Below are 11,313 nucleotides of genomic sequence, written 5' to 3'. Positions count from 1 at the left end.
TAATTTTAATGGTTGAGTAGCTTTGTTTGTTATCATCTTTATAACTGTTTGTGTAATAAGCGAATTCACCAAATTTGAGAATCGTATAATTATCTTTATTATTATGCAAGCAAGAATAAGCAAGGTTCAGCGCTGGGCAGCCAGGAGTCCCCGCTCCTCTTAGGCACACACCTTTCCCCCTTTAAAGTTCGCTATTTATTGTCTCTTTCTTCCGGATTCCTGGATGACGTGGTCTGTCTTCTGCGCTTGCTCCTCTGGTTGCTAGGGCGTCTTTCTCTGCCTTCTGGTGGTCGTGGGATGAAGGCCCCAAGTCTTCCTCTTTATCCGCTTTCCTTATAAGGCATATCTATAAGTCTAAATTCTACAAGCTAAGCAATTCTTGCAAGGTTAGTAATTGTTACCATATGTGACGGTATCTAGTTACAGAGGGTCTCCTATACCTATGGGGTGGCATTTGCAAACCAAGCAATTCTAGCGAAGTTAATAATTGTTACCAGATGTAGCTGTATCTAGTTACAGAGGGTCTCCTATACCTATGAGGGGGGTTTGTAAACAAAGCAATTCTCACGAAGTTAAAGGTTTTACCATATGTGACTGCACATAGGTATACATTATATCCTGCTAAACAAGAGCTGTTTAGCTATTGTTTTATAATTTAAATTATCTAGCTATTAATGAACAAACGTATTGCTACTTATTACAGTTTGGAGTTTTATAATATGATTTAGCATATAATTTGGGGTTAATACAGAGTTAGATTGCTGTGTTGGTTTTACTTTTTTGTTTACTAGTTGTTTTTTATTGAATCCTGGACTATATTTTTAAGATTAAATGTAAAACAAATTTATCTCATTCTTTTTGGACATTCAATTTTCTGTTTATTACTATTTTTTCTTGCTTTGCTTACAGGTACTTAATTTGGATGGGTTATAACAGTTATAGGTTAAGGTTAGTATATGAGAACTCTGACTAAAATAGTCTTATTTTTTTTGTTGGAAGTGAAAGTATTTTTCTTTAAGGAGGTGTTGGAGGCATCTTAGGGTTTATTTAGGTAGTATTTGAAATTAGTGATGTAAGTTTAGCTTTATTTCTTAATTAGGTGTGGTTTTTTGTACTTTCTTTGGATTATTTTGGTCTTCCTAAACTATTACTACTTAGTCTCTGTTTTAAAGTTAATTTGGTATTACTTGGTTTAGATGTGATAGTCTGTTCTTTAGGGTTTTTAATAAGTTCTTGGATTTTGCTGGTATGAATTTACTCTTTTCCTTTGGTTTGGATTGTTGTTTTAGTAGTACTTGAAAAGGACTTCTTAAAAGCACAGGGACAGCGATAAAAGGAAGACAACACTACATTAACTTTTGCTATTAGTTTTCTTCAAAACTTTTTGGGTTTAGCAAAAAGCTTTTTTTTCTACAGCCGCCTCTTCTTGTATCCAGCTGTGCTAACAGCTGTAGAGGCAAATTCATTTTTTTGTGAGCTATAATTAGTTAAACAAGAAAGGTCAAGTCGAATTTAACACGCGATCAATCACATCTATTGCTTTTTACTCTTTGATCAACATTTTACTGTTTTAGCATTACAGACTCATTCTTCAGAACAAAAGCTGCTTCTTTTTAACAGTAAGAAAAAAGAAAAGAAACAAACAGAAATAAAAAAGAAATTTTGCTTTAAAAAATAAACAACTTTGTGAGGTTTGGAGAGCTAGCGAGAGATTAATCTTATTTTTAGCGCTGGCCCCTCCCCTTCTTTTCACAGCAGCGCATTCAACAGCTGTCGCTTGTTCTTCTTCCGTTCCTGCTACTGCACCGCAGCGGCCCTGGCTAGGGCAGACTCTGCCCTAGCGGGAGTGGGGGAGGAACTCGCAGACAGGTACCATCGCGGGGACCCTGGGGGCATGCTTCAGCTCCCTTTCGCCCTCTCTCTCTCTTTCTCTCTCTTTCTCTTTCTCTCTCTGTCTCTCTCTACCTCTCTCTTTTTCTCTCTCTCGACCTACTTGCCGGGGCAGAGGCTGCCATCCTGGACTCGGGACCCCGGCAGGCTGGGAGCTAGCCCCTGCAGCTCTGCCGCTGAGCTAGTTTACTCTTGGGTGGCAAACCCGCGCAATCGCGCCTAGCACCGCCGCTGTGCTGGCAAGCGCATCTGGCAACCTTTTGCTCTCTGGGACCTTGGTATAACTAAACTAGCTCTCAAACCCTAGCGGTGCTCTACGTAAACTGCGCTTTGCACCGCTTCTAGTGGGTGGGCGACCACTGAGAGTTGCTGCGCCGGGTCACCCCTATGAATTGGCCCTTGCTGCAGCCCCCGAGACCCCGCCGCTCATATGAGAGCGGCCGAACACTTCTCAACTTGGACAACTCTAAACTTGGCGTCCCTAGGTGCTCCTAACATTGTTTCTCCTTAGTTAATATATCTTCTTTTCCCTTCAAGGAGAGCCTGTTCTGTTAAACTTTCTTGGACTGGACTCTAGTTTGGTATTGAACAATTTCTAAACAACTGTGTGTTAAGACACTTCCTTGCCTTTCATACAGAAATTGTATTCAAACTCTTGTCCTCTTTCAGCACTAAGACATCATTACGTTCTAACATCTTAGAGTCCACTAACCATCTCTCCCCTTTCTTTAACTTCTCTCTTCTTTCCCTTCTCACTTTCTCTTCTTTTCCTTATCTTTTCCCCTCTTCTCTGATTCAACACACCTTGGACCACACAAGGTGTACACACAACTAGTTTACTTCTAAAAGTAAGCTTACGACTTTCTTCTACTAGGATTGCAGTAGCTGCTATAGCTTGAATACATACTGGCCAGCCGTGGCTCACTGGGTCTATCATCTTTGATAAATAAGCTACTGGTCTCTGTACTGTTCTTTACTCTTGAACTAGAAGTCTATGAGCTACCCCATTTTCTACATTTATGTACAGACGAAAGGGTTTTTCTAACAAGGGTAAACTTAAAGCTGGTACTGAGGCCAGTTTTAACTTCAACTCTTCTGATTTAACATCATCTTCCTTGGTCCATTTTATATGATCTGTAAGTTTCTTCCTAATATGCTGCTACCTGCCCCAGGGACTAATAAGACATCTCCCATCCAAATTCTAGTTTCTCCCTCAATTATCACATCTTTAGTGACAGGTACTATAAAACTCTCTTTTTGCTTCTGTTACTGTTTACAGTGTCTTGGCTTACACTATAACTTATTGGAATATTTAATAGGCAGGTTCTTTCTGCTCCTGTGTCTACCACAAACTCTAATTTTTCTTCTTGGGGACTCACTTTTAAAGTTATCACAGGCTCTAGATGGTATTTGTCTTCTAGAAAATAGAGCCTATGACTTCCCTATTCTTCCTCTGGGCCCATCTCTTGGAAGATTTGTAGATCTTTTATCTGATCAAGGCAATTTCTTTTATAATGTCTTTCAACTCTGCTGTAAAAACAGATATTTCGAGAATGCTCCTGAGATTTGGTTTGTACTAGAGTTCTGTTCTTTAACTTTCCCCTGTCTCTATGACCTTCATGTTTAGGAGTGGTGCTTGGGGGTTTTACATTCTTCTGAAAATTACTTTTTTGCATAGTGGTTACCATAATTTTTGTTTTCACTTTAGCTTTTTCTTCATCTCTTTGGACATACATCTTTTGAGCCTCCTTTAATAACCTATCTAGTGATCTCTCGTGTCAGTCTTCTATTTTTTCTATTTTTTTTAAATATCTGGCTAGGTATTAGTGACAAAATTAATTCTTAACACAGCTTGTCCCACAATAGTCTCAGGGTCTATTTTAGAATATTGTTTCATATTTCTCTTAAGTCTGTTTAACCATTCAGTTGGAGTTTCTTCTTTCCCCTGCTGTCCCTTAAAAGCTTTTTTAGCATTTTGCCTTCGGGGTGCTGTTTCTTTTATTCCTTTGATTATCAAATTACGATAATCATTCATTTGTTTTCTCCCCTCCCCATTATTTTGACCCTAATTAGGAGGTGCTATTGGCATTTTCTGATCTCCTGGGGGGCCCTGCTGGTTCTCCTTTTCCCAAATTTTTGTTCCAGCAGCCCCGATCATTTATTTCTCTTCCTGAAAAAAAAACTATTTTCCTTATAGATTGTATCTCTTCTCAAGTAAAAATGTTTGGACTTAAGAATTGGTCTAATTGTTCAGCTGTGCTTATGGGATTTTTCCCTTGTTTTGAGGAAAGATTAGGGGAGGGCTGTCTTTTGGCTGAGCTTCTTGTGTTTCGATAAGGTGCTTCTTCCTCAGGGAGAAAGTTTTCTTGAACAGCAGGAGCTGTCGTTACCAAGGGAACAGGACCTAGGGTATGTCACAGACATTTTTTCATAGAAATCCTTTCTTTGGGATTTGTTCATCTTCTGGGAAGCTGAGGCCCCAGAAGAAGAATGTAAACAATTGTTATCGGCTGCTGTGAAATGTAGCAGGTTGCCCCTGTGGTTGGCTCATGTTCCATGTGTACAATTAAGGGCCAATCACAGGGCAAGCTCTCTGGAACACAGTGACCGAGAACTCTCTTGTTTTTAGATTCGATTCTATTCTTAGCTTAGCAGCCTCTGCAACTTCTCTCTTTATTCCTTTTAGTATAGGAATAATGTATTATATATCATATATCAATAAATCCAGCCTTCTGATCATGAACCAAGATTCTCGTCTCTCTCTCACCCTGAAGACCCTCATCAGGTCGCTGTAATATAAGGGTAGGGACAGATGGAAGTGTCGGAGGAAAGGGAGTGAGGGAAGGGATCCGTGCCGAGTCTTGGTCTTCTAAGGGGAGGGCATAGGCAGGGTCTGCTGCCAGAACCGCCAAAGGAGGGGGGTCTTCCGGTGGAAACCAAACTGGAGCGTGGATGGCCCGCACACGGTTATGGCGGCTGGGTCGGCAGCTCCCAGCTCAGCTGACGGAGACAAAGCAGGTGAGGCGAGGGCGGCGGCAGTGGTAGCGCCCAGTGCAGTCAGTATGGGGAGAGCAGCCAGGAGTGGGGCAGTGGGGACAGCCACGGGAGAAGCGGTTGGGGATGGGACGGCTGGGACAGACGGGACCCCTGGCACAGTTGGCATGGCAACAACAGACCACGTGGCAGGAGGGACCCTCGGCATGTCCGGTGGAGCGGCTGAGGGCCAGGCGGCCGGGACTGGGGCAAACAAATTCACTGGCGGGGCCGGAGCCGGCACAGGGGCTGGATCGCATGGTGCAGCCACGAGCGGCAAGACTGGAGCTGGGACAGGGGCTGGGGGGAGTGGTACATCCGCGAACGGTGGGGGAGCAAGCGGGAACGGAGGAGGTAATACCTGTAAAGGATCTTTCTTTTTTACTCTTGTTCCCAGTCCTTTTCTTTCCCCTTTTATCTTTTCTTGCTTTGTCTCAGGGGTTTCTGATATTTTAAAGATTTTTATTCTCCTATGATCTCCCATCCAGCATGCAGCTTATTCTCTTTCTTCTGGATTAAATGGTTCTTTTGAATTTACAAATAAATTCTGACAAATCTAAACATCAAGAAAAAATGGTATCTAGGCCAATAAATGTGGTCAGATCTTATTTCCTTCTTTGCCCATTCTATCATACAAAATTGGATCATCTTTACCTTGTCCTTTCTCCTTGTAAAAGGATTTGTATCCCTGTTAGTTAACATAACTCTCAGAGGGCTATCTTGGGGTATCTCTGCTGGTACCCTTTTATTCCCTTTTTTTTTTTTTTTCCTGTACTCAACTTACTGGTTTTCTGTCCCATTTTTCAAGATCTTATCTATTCGTCTCCTGCCTCTCTTTCCCACTTTAACAACTTAAATACTACCTTCTTCCCACAACACAAAAAAAAAACCTTCCTCTCACAATACAATTCAATATACTTCCCTCTAAGGAGATATAGTGAAGCTTAAAATAAACAATCTACATTACATATACTATCATTCATTGTAGTAAACCCCACAGGTTTAGCAAAGGCGCCATGGAGGATTTAACAATAGGAATGCTGACACAGCAGCAGAGAAGTTCCTGACCCCCCGACTCAGAAACTATCTTTATACCCTTTTAAGGAAAAAGCTTGTAACCCTTACCTATTGGTCACTTTATGATCCCTCTAACCCTTTGCCATTGGTCAAGCTTGGATTCTGGCCAAGGCTATAAAAGTAGCATACTGTACCCCTACTAACTTAGAAGAAGAGCTGAGACCCTTCACGGACTCCCCAAATAAAGCCATCTTCGTGGAATAGCCGGTGTCTTCTTACTTCTCTCTCTCTGTCTGCTGGAGCCTCAAGCCAAGGGCAAACTTACCCAGCAGCAAGCTGAAATCTTATGAGCTGGCTAATCACTATAAGAGCTGAATATCACCCTGCTTGCTGTAAGTTTGACCCGTGACCTCTTGGTCTAAGCGAGCTAGCTTCTGGCACTCTATCCCCCTGGGGACAGAGATCCCGGGCTCATGCTCTGCCTATGATAAGGCCAATACGGGCTTTATTAATTCATCTACATTTACTCACACCCTCAGGCCTATTCATTCATACTTCTCAACTTCTGCTTAGCCGAGTTTTTGGTTCTTGGTGCTGTACCCACCCGGACTGTGTAAGGTACTTTTTTTTCGACACCCCAGAATTTTAAGTACTGATGCTCCTAAGTTCCCCTACTGACTTAGATTCAGCACCTTGTAAATTTCCCTTTTATTTTATTGGACAGAGGAAGGAAACATTAGCAAACCTCTTAGACTTACACGAAGCGGACCCTTGTTGCCAGAGAATCACTGGTCCATGTAGGCCCCCCTACCCTGATCCCTTCCACCTCCCCTGAGGTTTGGCTATCCCTCTTCCCTAGAGATAGCCTCAGAGTCAGGGGTTCAGACCTCCGCACCTTGCTCAAGCTGGACTTCTCACTCCCCGTATCCTTGAGGGAATGGGCTACACGACTACCCCTTGCAGCTGCGGGTGCTAAAAGGTCCTACGATACTATAGCCCTCCCTTGCTTTGGGGTTGGCTTCTCTGGGCTTTAGTGCCACCGGGCCTCCAGGAAGGGCCCTGAATCTGGTCACCTCTGGTGCCAGTTCACCTGTTAGGCTGTCTGCGTGTGACTCACTCTCTCTCCTCACAGTTCCCACACATGGGGGAACAATGGCTTGTTTGTGGGTCACATATAGCTTTTGCTACAGCCCCCCACCCACCCAGGAAGCTGAAGCTGATTTTGCATGTGACTCAGTCTCACACAAAACAAGACAACAATAAGGTACCTTTTACTTTCAAATCACTTGTTAAAATCTCAGATGTTATTGGCTATTTCAAGGTGCTCTTGGATCCCACACCCCTGAGTCTCTAGTGTTTGCTACTGTCAATCTAGCAGCTTTTAAGCCTAGGTGCTCTTGAGTTTGGCACTCATGAGTCTCTTGTGTGGTTTTAGACCCTCAACCTAGCAAAAATTCTAGGGGCTCCCTCCACTTTTTATCCTGCTTTCCCAGTGGATTGTGCCAGGAAAACCCTCAGCTCCTTCTCTCCAAGGGGTCCCACCCCTTCCCTGAGACCCAGGCCCAGTTACCCCGGGGTATTCTTTCACTCCTTTTATCTCTCACTTCATGCTTTTACCGGCCGTTTGTCTCGTGAAAGAACGGAACCACAGCATGGTGTGAAAGACAGTCTGAAGTTCCTCTCATTTGCTTCATGACTGTCCCAAGGACAGACACCGGGACCCGGAGGACCCTGATCAGAATTCTGGCCTGCCTGAGGTGGATGCATGACAAGATCCTGAGGCCCCTGAGCAAAGTTCTGGCCTGCCAAGTGATTGTTCGCAGCTGTGTCTACAATGACTGCTTCTAGAAGGCCCTGCCAAGGGGCGACGTGCCCTATATGCTTGCACCTGCTTTGCGACAATAGCCCAGAAATTTTCCCACCTCTTGGCCAGATGAACTTGCTGGGGCAACTTTGGTAGCCCCCTCCCCCCACAGAAAAGCCTTCATCTGCTCCACTACCACCGTGACGGACGGAGATTGAAGCCCCCTCCCAAGGACTGAGACCCCTGTAATTCTGATACAGGGGTGCTGGCCTGACTGAAGCGGGATGCCTGCTTAGTGTTGCCTGCAGATGTGTTCACTGGACCTAGACTGGTTTCCCATAGAAACCAGTCCTGAAACAATGGGTCCCGCTCACTGCTGATATTGACTTATCCTGCTGAGAACATGGACTGTCTGTACCTGTCTTCAAAACCTTTTTTCCCCCTCAGCGATTTCAAGATCTGTTCCCCCCCTCAGCAATGGACTATAATAGAACCTTGAGTTAACCAGGACTTTGAGATCACCCCGACATGACTAGGCAAACTCCATCGACTGGACCACAAGGACTTTGTCTCTCTACATTTGGTAGCTATACTCTCTCTCTCTTTCTCCCTCTCTTTTCTATTTGTTTCCTTTTCCTAATTCCTTTAAAACATTTTCTGTGGTCATTCACTGCAATCCCCTTTCCGTGTTGTGCTTTTTGCACTCTGAGATCAGCTAACAAACCATCACGACATCTGTTCGTATGAGCGGATCGTGACATGGGAGACTCCTCACTCATGTAGCAGGTCTAGGATAACCAGCCTGCCTCTTAGTCACACAGATTCCTCCCCCCATACCTGCCCCCCTGAAAAGTACTTACAATCCTTTTTCCTTTCCAGGTCTTCATGTACACTTAGTCTTAGGGGGCAAATTACTGCGGTTTTAGGGAGCATCTTCCCTTTTCTTTGTTTTATTGTCTCTTTTTGTCCACAGGGTTGGAACCTATGTCTGCCGATCACGCCAGAAGAAACAGAGCGAGGCTGCCAAACTCGACAGGGCGCCTCCCTCACTCAGAATCCTCCAAGGTCTCAGCAGCAACGTGTTAGATCCGAGTCATGGCGTCAATTGTGAAAAACGCTATTCACTTTTGTTAAAATTTTAGAAGTTTAATAGTAATGAAAGTAATAATAAAATAGTAATAAAAATTAGGACAATAAGAATTTGGGCAAAGTTAGGACAATAAAAGACAATAACAAGCAAAGAATTGCGGACATCCGGGTGCTTTTGCTCTCTGCCACAAAAGCACATTTTGCTAACAAAGGATTAACCCTTAAAAGCAATAGCCTGTTGCATATTCATATATCTTATACATGATTCAAATATTCCTTTCAAACTAAGGGTGTTTCTGCTTAATTTCAATTTCCCCCCTTCATCTTGTAAATGAATCTCTTGGTCCCTCGAACTCTGGGTTGTCCTCATAAGGAGGCAATAATTCTTCTCTTGAGATCTTGGTGTCTTGTTGCTGTTATCTCTATGCGAAGAATTTCTTGATTATCTTATCTATTCCTTGAGCTAGTTACAAAAAGTATCTTACATCACATAGTTTCTATTTTAATATTATGTTATAGCCTAAAAACTATATTCACCACACTACTTAAAAGAGATTAATACAGCATAGCTTTCCAATATAACACGTATAGTATTCATTTTATATTTGCAAAGAGCCAATCATATAATATGCATTTTTCACAGTTATTATCTATCCTGTTATTCAGTTAGTCTTTCCCCTCCCCCCAATGTAAACCAAAAGCTGCAAGCAAGGGACTGGGGGTGATAGTGGTGTAGTGATTCTGATCGGAAAACTGCTGTACATTGAGCAGTTAATGATCCACATAACTGTTAACCAGAATAGGCACAGGCCTGTACCGTGTTGCACATACAGCACTGCACAAATCCCTTGCTCGCAGGAGAAACTCAGCCAGCTCATTGCAACAGAGCAGCCTGCAGGAAGTTCCCACTTGGTGCCAGCATTGGTGCCACCTGTGCGTGTCCTTGCCCTAATCTAGAATTGCAACAAGAATTTCCTTTATGAATAGAATTGTTTTCTTGTAAGAAAATTATATAACAGCTCAAATGACCAAAAAGGAGGACCTTCCCTCCATGGACAGAATCTGCATAATGTACCATGAGAAAGTCATCCAGGCTCTGACACTGCATGAGCATGAGGTTCTCAGCATCTGAAGGGATGTAACATTTACTTGGTATCCATAATACTACTCTGTCTTATTAAAACAGCCATTTTATAAGGCCATTTGTCATCAGGGTTTTCTTATTGATATCAAGAAAGATTCACGCACAGTCTCTCTTCGCACCCCACCCCCCAGTGCAGAACAAGGAGTGATTGTCATTCTGGTGGCAATTCTTTCCCATGAGAAACTGCCATGACAGACATAACCATATCTCCATATTCACAGGTGCAAGGCCAGGATAACAACAGCATGAGAACCACAGGGGTAGAAACAATGCTACTGCAGCCTTGGAGTATGTAGTTGAAAGGTTACATTGTCACCAGGAAAAACATACCATTCTCAAACACAGTATTCTTTCTCCAAGCATCCCTGACTGCTTTTGCACATTATCAGCTTTCTGTAAAATCTGACATCAGGTAAAGGGAAATGAAAACCAATGGTATGTTTGGCTCATATTTAAGTGAAAAAATAACGCTGCACTTCAGTAATTGCATGCCACCAGTGTTAGCACCACCAAGGAAATTTTTCATGGGTTTGTCCAGCCTGTAGTCCCCAGACAACAGTGGAAAGAAACAGGTTGACTCTCCTGTTGAAGAACAAAAGAACATGAACAGAGGTAGGGAGACCTTTGTGCTTGGGTGATATCTGACTGTAAGCTAGGAGAAGGCCATGATGTCAAAAACAACCTGTTGATACTCAGTGGTGGACCTGTAGTTTCAAACTACCCTCCCCACTATAGTATCCCTTATATCCACCTTCCTCGCATCTGTGAAGAAGGGCAGAGGTCCTATTGTTTAGAGTTTGATTAAGTGTTCTTTTAAATATTAAGGGGTTTATTAAACCTTGACAAAAATATAGCAAAAGGACTAAATAAGGAAAAACAGGCCTGGAAGCTGCCTTCATGGTTGCCTACCACATGGCTGGCTCATCTTCAAGATGGATGCTTTGCCTTTTATACTACTGGGGGGGGTTGCATCAGCCAACCCTAGCCCCTCTCAAAGTCTGTCACTCCAGTCTTTTTTGCCGTTTATTGGTGGAAACTGCTTTCTAGCAACTTGATTGGAGGGGCAGGTGTTGTTATGCCACGCCCCCCCCCCCCCCCCCTTCCCAAGAGGCACATGTGCACACCTTCTACCAGTCCTAGACAACATGGGCTGTCTGATGGTAACAATACAGAGGGGGAGGAAGGGAACTATGGGGAGAACAGAGGACATTTAAACTACAATGCCATAACTATACATCAATAAAGCTTCTCTTAATATTCACACAATAATCATTCCTTAATTGCAAGAGCCAATCATCTCATTATCCATCTATAACAACTATATATGTGCCAGTTT

The 11,313-nt window shown here is 43.2% G+C and overlaps 1 long non-coding RNA gene across 2 annotated transcripts; it reads left to right on the top strand.

Annotated features, from left to right (window-relative positions):
• The first annotated feature begins 261 nt into the window (after window positions 1-261).
• On the top strand, window positions 262-8,988 carry LOC132086204 (uncharacterized). Of its 2 annotated transcripts, XR_009420377.1 has the most exons (3): window positions 262-386; window positions 910-948; window positions 8,718-8,988. It is a non-coding gene; the product is annotated as an uncharacterized LOC132086204 (long non-coding RNA). The 2 variants fall into 2 exon arrangements; XR_009420378.1 differs by lacking the exons at window positions 262-386; window positions 910-948 and adding an exon at window positions 4,774-4,908.
• Window positions 8,989-11,313: the final 2,325 nt, after the last annotated feature.

This window comes from Ammospiza nelsoni, chromosome W (assembly GCF_027579445.1).
Source record: "Ammospiza nelsoni isolate bAmmNel1 chromosome W, bAmmNel1.pri, whole genome shotgun sequence".
Classification (NCBI taxonomy): Eukaryota; Metazoa; Chordata; class Aves; order Passeriformes; family Passerellidae; genus Ammospiza; species Ammospiza nelsoni.
Note: the sequence above shows the minus strand (reverse complement) of the source record. Positions and strands in the feature narration are given on the sequence as shown.